Here is a 12,335-nt window from a genome sequence, read left to right as displayed (position 1 = left end):
CTCATCCCTCGAGGCTCGTAACCTCCATTACATGGAATCTACCAATTTAACTTCAAGCTTAACTTCCAGTTTGTCTCTTTTTATAGTATGTATGATACATTGTTCTGTAGAATTGCCTGCATGCATAAGAACTGTTACCTCAAGATTAACTGCATATGCAATAGTTGATTGCTCATATTCAGGTGAAAGAAACAAAATTGGTTATTTCCAGCGTCCACGCCGAATTTAAAACATAAATTCTGCTAGGTAACAGTATAAACACCCCGGGCAGAGACTGGATGTAACACCTCGAACCTGTTAGTCAGATGTGGCATGATAACAGTACGTTATATTTTATTCGGCATGTCACACACTGATATAGGCATGCCCTTCAGACAAGCGAACCAACTGCTAAGAATATAGCAGGCGGGGCCCCCTTGTTATGCTAGCACCTCGATTCAGCCCAACCAAGCACAAGGAAGCCCACTAAAGTTGTGAAGCGATGCCTGGGACTCGAGGATCAACATTGGCAGGCTTACCCCAAGTCTGGTCGCTCACAGTTCTCACTGTGTCTCTTACTTGCAAACTTGTTATTCTCTACCTAGTGTATATACATTATACATGTGCTTGCACGCTTATTGATGAAGGAGTCTTAATTTAAGTATTTACTTACTGTTGACTTTTGCTCGTTCCTCATTCCTACCTTGGTTATCATGCTACGAGCAGGTGTACATTTCACAAGGCTACACCTGTGTTCGTAATACCGGATTATCAGCTTCTGCTACTTCTTCGCAAGGGCGATCCTTTAGGAAACCTTAATCGAAACAATGAACAGCGAACCCCCACCAACGATGCGGTGCTTTTTGTTTCATCTTCGCAATATCTAAGTTTTGTCTACCCAGGCAAATATTTTAACTTATGAAAGGGCTGATGATACTTAGCTGTGTGAACTTCATACGTATCTAATATAATGTATTTTACTATGAAATGGTTTACATGATTCACCTTTGATACTGTAGCGTCATGTATCTGCACTTTTCTAACCAGGCAATATATACCAAGGCTACCTAATGATATTTAGGTTAGTGTAACGTGTGTGTGCTTTTCGAAAACCTCAGAATTAGTCGACAGTTGATGAATAAGAGACAAATACAGAGAAATCCCATATTTTTACAAAGTTACATCCAACACTAGACTTTTTCAAGTCAGAGTACTTGAAAAAGTTCAGAGTTAGCTGAAGCATTTTACAAATAAAGAACTTCAATGGATCAAAAATGAGTATCGCCCCACCTTCCATGAACCTCAGTACCTTAAAAGCTGCTGATTGTATTTTGAAGTCTCTTTCCTGAGATTGCACACGTGAATATCCTCTCGTACATAGCTGTTGCTCACATTCCAGTTCTTCACTAACATAAAGTCTCTGCAACTTAATTATTTTAAAATTAATCACTGCTAACCATAACGCGGGTCTAGTATCTGTACCTTCGGTTCCTTTAAGAAACTAAGGCAACAACAATGGACTATGGTAGGGTACTTGTTTACGTTCCTGAGCAACAGAAGCTTCCTCGTCCAAGTCCTTGTCACCAGTTATTATCTACACAGGATCTGACTCAAGAAACACATATGCATCAGACATGTCTTCAATAATTTTTGAGGCTTTATAGTTAAATTAGAGTGTAGTGAGTGATAAAGTGTAGTGAGATCAACACAAGTTCTCCAGAACACCAATTACTTAGTTTTACCAAAAGTCGAACAAAATACATCAGAACATAAAGTGAACTCATAAACGATCCGAACAAACTGCTCAGTGCACACAAAATTATTTCTGAACGAATATTCTCTAAACAGATAGCGTCTAGCTTTAATACAGTGTAAAGTATCTCTAAAAACAGTTAAAATCTGGTTGTTAGACAGGTTGCTTCAGTTTTCAAAGCAGATTCTGCTGAAGGCGAACACCTATACATCTAACTTCTCTTCGCCTCTCTGGAGATTTTATAAAGCAAGAGTTGTGAATGCACTTATCTTTACTGAATAAAGACATCTTGTACAAATATAACCGCGGTGTGCAGGACACATTATTAGATAGGCACAATATAGAATTTAACTGAAGCATTATCTGATTGCACATACATCAACCAATGTGGGAAATGTATCAACCCATTTACCAAACAATAATAAGTCCACTAATGATAACAAGTCCAGCACCGGACTTGTAATGTAAAAGATACCTCACACAATTTTTTTTAGACTTACACAAGTATTAAGGTGTGCATCTCGTTAGCACACCATCTCAGATTCACAGAGGGAATAAGTGTTCAACTACCAACTAGGAAAAGATTAAGGCCACAGAATGTAGTGTGTGGACACTAAGAAGGCAGTTCAAGACAAAATCCACACACACCTAGGGTAGGCAAAGTCCCCACATCTTGGCAAATACTAAGTAAATAAACCTTTGCCTGAGACTGGATCCACACAAGTCAAGGTACATAAACAAAGTCCACAAAGACATAATGTAAGATGCATCTGTAGAAGTGTAAGGTGTCTGATTCATGGTCTGAACGAATGCTCAGTGTGACGATCCATCCTATCAGAGGTTACGTCAGCAACGGTCATTACTGCTAAGAAGTGTTCACACAATATAAAGTAAAAAGTGCGTAAGGCTCTGTGCATCTGGAAACTGAGCAACCTAGAGCTCGTCTTTCCCTGGTCAAGGGTGAAATGTTAACTGACCTCTGAGTGAGTGTGGAGAGATGAAAGTCTGCACCTAACAGTTTCCTAAGAGTTAAGACCTGCTCACGCTCATGTAAATAGTGGAAACCGGCGACAGCAATTTCTCACTCAGTATCACAAAATAATAATGAACCTAAAAGAACAAAAAGGAACAATACCGTCACAACACGGTGACTTGTAAATGGTTCAAGTTGGACCGAAACGTCGTCGTAAGTTTCTCTCTCATACTTTCTGGTTATTTGTGTAATACTGAACCTGTCATACAGTATTATAAAAATGGTAAATAATGAAGAAAAAAAATAGGCGCTTACAACAGTGGTCTGCTGATTACCTCTGGTGTTAGACAATTATTGATATCCCTTGTTACAATAGCACAATCCAAACAGTAAACACTAAAAAAAGAACAGAGGTACGTTACACCCATATTAGGGAGGTTGTATTCACACCCAGCCCTTCAAGTATATAACATGTGTCTTAATCTTCAAGTATATAACATAATAGTAGTAAATAACGAGCGGAACAACAAATGTAAGCTGGTTGTAGAGACAAACAACGAGGGGAGCAATTAAGGTATGCTAGTTGCAGCAACAAGCAGCGAGAGAACAACAAATGTAAGCTAGTTGCAGCAACAACGAGGAGGAACAACAAAGGATAGGTGATTGCAGCAACAAACAACGAGGGGAACAATTAAAGTAAGCTGGTTGCAGCATGAAAGTCAATTAAGTTCTCGCAGCTCAAAAGGTTGGCCTGGAGGAAGCGTCTATACGGTGACACTGAATAAACAACGTTTGTCGCTGCTTCAGAACATTGTCGAAAGGAAAAGCGCTCTACACTGACGCTCTTAATGAGGATCGTTTGTCGCTGTTGCTCAAATCTAGGCCGAGGGCACTTTCTTAAACAGGGACGCATTTGCTTGCTTTAACATTTTCTATGTAGAATATTTGCTAGTTGTAACTTTTTCCTACCGGAGTGCTTGCTAGCTACAGTAAATGTCATGGAACGTTTGTTACTTGGACATTTTGTCAGCTGAAACGTTTGTTTGCTTCATAGGTTATTATAAGAAACATCTGCTACCTAGAGTATTTATTATCTAGAACTGTTACTAGTATAAAAATTTTCAGGTGATGCGTTTTCTAGATGAAACGTTTGCAATATAAAACTTTTGTTAGTTGTAATATTTCTGAGGAAGCCATAATTACTCGCAGCCACAAATAAACAATAACGACTCGTAACAGAAGCTGCAGTGACTCACAAAAATAAGAACAATTACTCACAAAACAACTATAATGACTCATCAAAACACAAAATATTTTGTAATAACTTACAAAATTACAGAAAGATTTAAAACTAAAACCAAATTAAGTTATAGAATCATAAAGACAAAAATGTAATGACTAACTAGGTTTCAGTAGATCAGAGAAACATCCTTACAGCAGTAATTATTACGAAGAAACATGTACAATATATCTGACGGGGACGTATCCAGAAAATGACTTTATTATTCAAACACTTTTGCATATTAGTATTTCTGCCACTAAAATATTTCAAAGCTGCAAGAATTCTTTTGAGATAATATTCAATATACATTTAATAAAAAGGTATTTACGTATTTTCATGTTCTTTTAAACTTTTTAAAGCACCATTTCGAGGAAGGTCACACCAGATTATACCGTGCCACACAGTGTCACACTATGTCACACAATGTTCTCACCAGGTATGAAGTAAATACAAGAGGTAGTCCAACCGCGCGACAGAGCGAGGTGACAAATTGAATTTAGCTGCTGAATCTACACCTTAAACTAATTAACATACAAATCCCTGCAACAGTGACAAGGCTGAAGACGCCATTACCATACTGCCTGCCATTGTTTATGAGTTAAAATTCAGACTTTTCCATTTCGTCTTTAACCTCATGTTGAGGCCTAGTGAGTGCTGAAGCCAATTGTGCCTACAAATAGATGACAAGGTGTACTAGACTAGGGAATCATGAATTTATAACTGTATGGGAATACTTGAGGGTAAATAGGCACACAAGGGTATGGATGGGTTTGCGAGTGTGTGTGTGTGTGTGTGTGTGTATAGACGTGTGTGCAAGTGTGAATAGGAGAATAAACAGAGGACCTTAGATAAAAAAAATGTAAATCTTTTATTTGCTTCAATTGGTGCAATTCTTAATAAAAAAGCTATGATATGTTTCTATTGTTCTGTTTCCAATTTGTCTAGTCTTTTTCGTAGTTGGGGAACCAGAATTTGTGTATTAAATTCCGGGAGAGTCAGCATTTTTTCTGTTGTATTATAATGAAAATGTCTAGTTACTGAACCGTAGCAGTGTAGAAATTGTAAGGTTACTAGTCCACAGAGTGTGCAAAAAGTTATAGATTTGTAGCACCAACTGTCGAGTAACTCACCACGATGGTTTTGAAGATACACCGATGCAACACACTGGCCTCGTGGATGTAACACACTGGCCTCGTGGATGCAACACACAGGCCTCGTGGATGTAGCACACAGGTCTCGTGGATGCAACACACTGGCCTCGTGAATGCAACACAATGACCTCGTGGATGCAACACATTGGTCTCGTGCATACAACACACTGACCTCTTGAATACGCCTCACCACGTTCAAATTTCCACTCAAAGGTGTTGATCAACACCCAAGTACTTGGATAGAAAAAAGGAAGTACATTTAGTTAAAGCGTTGTGTAAAGTTTTTCCAAGACTTGATCAAGCTTTACCAAGACTTGATTAAGCTTTACCAAGACGTGATCAAGCGTTACCAAGATTTAATCAAGCCTTACCAAGGCATGACCAAGCCTTACCAAAAATTGATCAGACTTCCCACAGGCTTGATCAAGCTCTTCCAAGACTTGTTCAATATTTACTAAGAACTGATCAAGCTTTACCAATATTTGATCAAGCTTTACCAAGACTTTCTCACGCTTAATCGAAGAATGGATCATGTTTTACGAAGATTTGATAAAGCTTTGCTATATCTTGATCAAGCTCTACCAAGGATTGGACAACGTTTGGAAAAACTTAGTCAAACTTTACTTAAAACGAAACGTTGTCACGATGAGAGCTTGATAAGCATTTGTGTTTTTCTCCATGGCAAAATCATCATGTGAGGGAAGGTGTGTGAGGGAAGTGTGTGTGAGATAGGGTATACTCACCTAACTGTGGTCACATAGTTGCGGTTGTACGGATCGAGCCCCGGCTCCTGGCTCCGCCTCTTTGCTGGCCACTACTGATCTCACTCTCTCCTTGTGGTGTGAGTCTTGGTATACCTATCGTGTCCACTCTGAGGCTGAAGAAGTATTTCCTAGCATTCCTGTGACTCATCAATATTTTAAACTTCAGCTGTGACTTCGTGTGCCTGAGACCCACTTTTCAGACACACTCTCCCTATCCACCCCATCAGTTTCTCTCAGTATTTTGTACGTCGTAATCATGTTAACTCTGGTACTTCTGTTCTCTAGTGTCGTCAGATTTAGCTCATCTAGGCTCTTCTCATAGTTCATATCCCTCAGCTTAGTAATTAGTTTCGCTGCAAAACTTTTCTATTTTTCCCATCTTTACATGCTTTACCAGATGCGGGTTCCATATTTGTGCTGCAAAGTCCAGTATACCGTGTATAAGGTCATGAATGCTTCCATGATGATGCTCTTGAAAGGTACATTTAAATTCGACAGTGTTGAGTTTACTGCAGCGGTTATTCGGAAGAAGTGTGCCTCATGTAAAATGCTCGGAACTATGCTCACCCCGAGGTCCTCTTTCAGGGAGGTTTGCTGCCTTTGTGTGTCCCCCGAGTCTGCACACTGTTTCCGGAGGTCTTTTTACTTCTAGGATTTTCATAACGTTGCATTTGCTGTTTGTATTCTCCATATCAGTTTCACGTCATCTGCGAACCTTTGACTTGATTTCCTTTGCCATGTCGTTCACATACACAAGAAAGAGAACTGGTCCAGTTAATGAATAACCTTTGTGGAATCCCACTCTTCACACTCGTCCTTTCCGACACCTCTTCCACGACAGTAACTCGCTGCTTCCTTCCTGGTAAATATTCCTAGATCCACTATAGTGCTTTCCTTGTAATTCCTGCTTGTTCCTTTTGCTTTTTTAGGGCACTATATCGAACACTTTACATTTCAAAAATATTCAGTCCTCTCATCCCTTTATTTTCTCTTAAGTTTTGTTGCTCCACTACTCTTCTCCTGATAATCTTCTGCACAACCTTACATGCTAGGCATGTTAGTGATATTATCTTATAGTTCAGTCCCACCAGTCTGTCCTCTTTTTAAAATATTGGGACTGTATTTTTTTTTTATCTTTTGTTAGGGGTTCACACGTTTCCTCTGCTCCCTCTCAGAATCCAAGGAGAGATTTTGTCTGTTCCTATTGCCTTCGAAGTAAGCTGTTCACTCAGTATTTTTTTTTACCTCTCGTCCTTCTATTTGTGTTGTGTCCAGTACTTGTTGGTGCACTCTCTCTTCGACACTTCGGCAATGTTCCTGATTCTACTAAGAATACTTCCCTAAATGTTATGTTAAGCTCTTCATTCCTGATGAGCTCCCGTTCTTCCTTCTTTAGCCTTATTACCTGGTCCTTCACAGCTGTCTTCCGTCTGATGTGGCTGTATATCATCGTTGGCTCAGATTTGGTTTTGATGCTATGTCATTCTCCAATTGTCGTTCAGCTTCCCTTCTCCCAACACGTACTTGGTTTTGGCTCTGCTGCTTGCTTCCCTGTTCTCTGGCATTCTTTCTATGTCTTCCGTGCTCTTATCTTTTTAGCTTTTGCCTCTCTGCATCTCTGGGTGAACCTTGGGCTCACAGCTGTTTTTGCCTGTGCTTCTTCTACTTCTTGGTATGAATTTCTTCTATGCTTCCCGACACTCTCCTGCTATATACTCCATCATTTCATTTGTTGTCTTTCCTTCTAGTTCCTTTTCTCATGGCACTCTGCATAGGAATTACTTCATGCCATTATAGTCACCTCTTTTGATGTCAGGTTTGTCCCTTCCCTTCTATTAAGTATATCTCTCCATGTTTACTTCCACAAAGGTATTCGAACTTCAGTAGTGTGTGATGCTAGTACCAAGGGGCCCTAATATTCGATGACCCTTACATCAGCGTTACTTAAGGACCACACAGGGTCCAGCCTCCCTGGTTCGTCTCCTTGACATGTTGATATATAAAGTTCTCCATCACCACCTCCAGCAACTTACGTCTCCATGTTTCTGGACATCGCCTGTAAATGCCTCTCGTTTGGCCTTTGAGATGTTTTAATAAACTGTTTCTCCTTTTAGTGCCAATTTTATTTGATCTATTTTCCCCATTTGAAACATAATTTGTCTGGGCAGCTTGAACAGTGCTTTGAAAAATATTATTCCTGGAGGTTATGCCGGGGATCAACGCCCCCGCGGCAATCATCACTACCTACCTAACCAACAGAATAATGACCAGTCAAGTTACACCAGTTAAAATCTGTTTCAGAAGGCAATCCAGGAAGGTATCAAGAAAGTTGTTAGACTCAAGATTTCCGGCTAGTCCAGTCAATTTGTCAAACGTTAAAATGACTCACGAAATCGTAATGACAGGATTGCAAACAAACCATACCACGGGTGGGGATAGAACCCGCGATCAGAGAGTCATAAAACTCCAGACCGACGTGTTAGCCACTGGGCCAGCTGGCTGCAACAAGATTCGTCCAACTAGGTATATTTATACACAGTGGGAAGGTTAGCATAGGCACCACTGCGTGGCCACGCTGGCGGGAGATTCATCTGTAAAAACTTGCATTTGTGGTCACAGTGGCGCCTATGTTTATCTTCCTATGGTGTTTAAATATACCTAATTTGACGAATCTTGTTGTAGCCAGCTGGCCCAGTGGCTAACGCGTCGGTCTGGAGTTTTATGACTCTTTGATCGCGGGTTCTATCCCCGCCCGTGGTATGGTTTTTTTAACTTTAAAATCTGCAATTAACACATTTTCACATTTAGATGCCCTAGTAATTTCATCACATAGACATTCACCGTGTTCCCTATCAAGGTTTATGGGGCTGTAAATCACACCCAAGATTAGTTTTTCAAGTCTCTCGAGAAACTAACCAAACAGATTCAATGTCCGTCAATTCCATCTTTATATCTTGTCTAGTTCTACAGTTAAAATTATCTCTGACATAAATCGCCACTCCACCACCCTTCCTGTTGACCCTATCAGTGTGGAATAATTTATATTCTTGTATGTGGCGTTCAGAAGGCATTTCTCTATCTTTCAGGCCCCTCAAGGGAGGTTCCTTGACGCTGGTGAGGGGCTCTTGATCTAGGGAATTGGATCTGTGCTCCAGTTCCCTGAATTGAGCCTGAATACCTTCCATCCCTCCCCCCCCCACATGCGTTGTATAATCCTAAGGGTTTAGCGCTCCCACATGATTATAATAATAATCTATCTTTCAGGTTGAACCAAGTCTCTGTTACATTAATAATATCTAAGCTTCCTGCACATGCAATTAATCTTAGATGGTCTACTTTATTACTCGCTACCTTATTACTCGCTAGTCTCTACTGTCTCTGTTCGTTGACCAATTCCATTGTATTTATTAGTAACTTTATAATGAATAATGTGTTTTAAGCATATCGCTGAGGCATCCTAGTGATATTACCTGCTTTCATCCCTCGTGCTGTAGCCTAATTGTTGCTTACATGCACCCATACCTCTATATTCTATCAGTTTAAAGTCCTAGACAACTCAGCAACTGCCCCTTAGACAAAGCAGGAGGGAGTGCCTAGCTGGGTGAGAAAGGGAAGTAGATGTCTAGCTGGGTGAGAGAGGAGAGGGGTTTGCCTGCCTGGGTGAAAGAGGTGAGGGGGTGTCAAATTGGGTGAGAGAGGGGAGGGAGTGCCTGGCTGGGTGAAAGAGGGGAGGGAGTGCCTGGCTGGGTAAGAGAGGGGAGGTAATGCCTAGCTGGGTGAGAGAGGGGAGGGAATGCCTAGATAGGTGAGAGAGCAGAGAGAGAGTGCCTAACTGGGTGAGAGAGGGGAGGGAGTGTCTGGCTGGGAGAGAGAGGGGAGGGAGTGCCAGGATGGGTGAGAGAGGGGAGGGTGTGCCTGGCTGGGTGAGAGAGGAGAGGAAGGGGAGGTGCCTGGCTGGGTGTGAACGATCAATATTGGGTTCTTCACTAAGTGCTCTCCCTTGTCTTGGTAGCACTCAACACCTGCTGTACTCCTTGTTTTGGTAGCACTCAACACCTGCTATACTCCTTGTTTTGGTAGTACTCAACACCTGCTATACTCCTTGTCTTGGAAGCACTCAGCACCCTGCTAAGCTCTTTGTCTTAGTGGCACTCAACTCCTGCTGTTCTCCTCAAGTGGACTCAACTCTCATATTAAACATCTTAATTATAAATTAACGTGGAGAATTTTTCACTTTAAATTCCTAATTAATGGTCATTAGACACAACTCTCACTTTAAACGTCTTAACATGACTTAGAAACAACTTTTATGTAAACAACACAAATTTTCTTTAAAAATCACTAATATGTTGTGTACGTGTGATACACTGAGTCCGAGAGGACTCCAGAATGTTGTGATAATGGAGTAGAACTGAACACATTAGGGTCATCCAGTAGCTGGGGTATAGAAAGTAATATGGCTTGATCGTAGAAAAAGAAGTATAGCTATATTTATTGTATTAGGAAGCTTTTCGCCAACATCAAGGCAACTGTTTCGAAGAGCGAGGGATGCAGTCACACTCCTCCATGTTTTTTTTTTTTTTTTTTTTTTTTTTTTTTTTTTTTTTTTTTTTTTTTTTTTTTTTTTTTTTTTTTTAGAAATTTCTGCCCTACAGAAGTACTTTGGTTCTTTTGCAAGAAACGATTCTGCCATGATCTGGCCATTTTATCTAGATATCTATAAAAAGGAATGCAACCCCTTTTTTTGGTCATGTTGGTAGGCGACACTATCTGCTGCAACCAAAGATTATTTATAACATCTTTCACATCAGCTCTGCCTCTTGACCCCTGAATCGACTGCCACAGTTAAATAAGAGGCAATCAACCAAGGTGTCTTCAGACAACATCTGCCTCACCACACGTGATGCCTCGATGAAGTGCTCTTGATTTTTTCTGTCGATCGCCTCGTCACCGCCGTAATGGAAGACTGGATCCGAGCGTTCAAAAAGGAAAGCCCAGATTTGCCGCCAGAGCGCCTTGTCATTACCATACACGAAATGGCAATTCCAATTTTTCCATCATTCGTCTTGAAGAGCATGATACACATCCCGCTTCTTTCAGATGTCTACTGTTTGGCTACAGACGGATTTTGCTGAGTGGTGGGTAGCATTCGTCTTACTTGGAGGCATGAAAATAAGCTGTCTCTAGTCTCAGAGTCGTCAGTGAGAGAGCAGAGACAGGTGTTGCTGTGATTCAATAATACAATGAGATCCTATATAAATAACCCTCACTTAGGAGAGGAAACTGAAGATGAAGTTTCAGTCCGTCTCGGAGGCCATTGACAAGTAACACTGAAGCAAGAAGTGGACGGGGCCAGAATATACATGAGAGGGGACGGGGGAAGAAAGTAGTAGTAGCAATAGTGGTAGTAGCACCAGTAGTAGTGGAAGTAGTAGTAGTGAAAGTAAAGTACTAGTGTTGAGGAGAGCAATGAATAGCGACAAAGTAGCATAGTAAAGGAAGCAGTAATAATAGTAAAAACGAAGTAAAGAGGTCGTAGCAATAGTAGTTAGTGGTTGTATAAGATATAGTGAGTGTTAGTAGTAGTGGTCACTACTACTACTTCTACTACTATTACTCCCTCCTTTTCCCTCCTCCTTACTTGCTACTTGCGGTCTTTTTTTCAATATCCTTTTGTTTCAATTGCAATAACGAATAGATATAAAGGTATACCTCTAGACCACTACACCACAAAATCTTTAACAATGGCGCATCCAGCCAAGCTAGATGTTGTACCCGCCATCGAAGGACATATGGTGATGTGGACGCCTCTGAGCTATTTTCATTCTGCTCCCTGTTTGTGTACTAGCTCAACAAACAGTATATTATATTACTGTACCCACGAAACGAGTGGTATTGATCAATAACAACACTGCACTAACCAAGTTGAGCTCCTCACATACATTGTGGTCGTTTCTTGTGATCTCCCCTCCATCCTTCATCAGCCTGATTACCTGGTTCTTGACTGTTTTTCTGATGTGGCTGTACAACAGGTTCGGGTCAAATTTGTCTTTCGCTGCTAAGCCATTTTCGTATTGTCGTTGGGCCTCCCTTCTTACCTGTGCATATTCATTTCGTGCTCTACGACTGCTCTCCTTATTCTTCTAGGTCCTTTGCTTTCTATACTTCTTCCATTCTCTAGCACACTTGATTTTGACCTCTCTACCACTTTGGGTAAACCAAGGACTCATCCTGCCTTTCTCATTATATCTGTTACCCTTGGGTACACACCTCACCTCATTTCCCATGCATATTGTTGTTACATATTCCATCATCTCGTTTACTGACTTCCCTGCCAGTTCTCTGTCCCACTGAACCCCGTGTAGGAAATTCTTCATGCCTGTGTAGTCCCTTATCTTGTAGTTTGGCTTTACTCGTCCTGCCCTTCCTGCTT

This window comes from Cherax quadricarinatus, chromosome 11 (assembly GCF_038502225.1).
Source record: "Cherax quadricarinatus isolate ZL_2023a chromosome 11, ASM3850222v1, whole genome shotgun sequence".
Taxonomy (NCBI): domain Eukaryota; kingdom Metazoa; phylum Arthropoda; class Malacostraca; order Decapoda; family Parastacidae; genus Cherax; species Cherax quadricarinatus.
Note: the sequence above shows the minus strand (reverse complement) of the source record.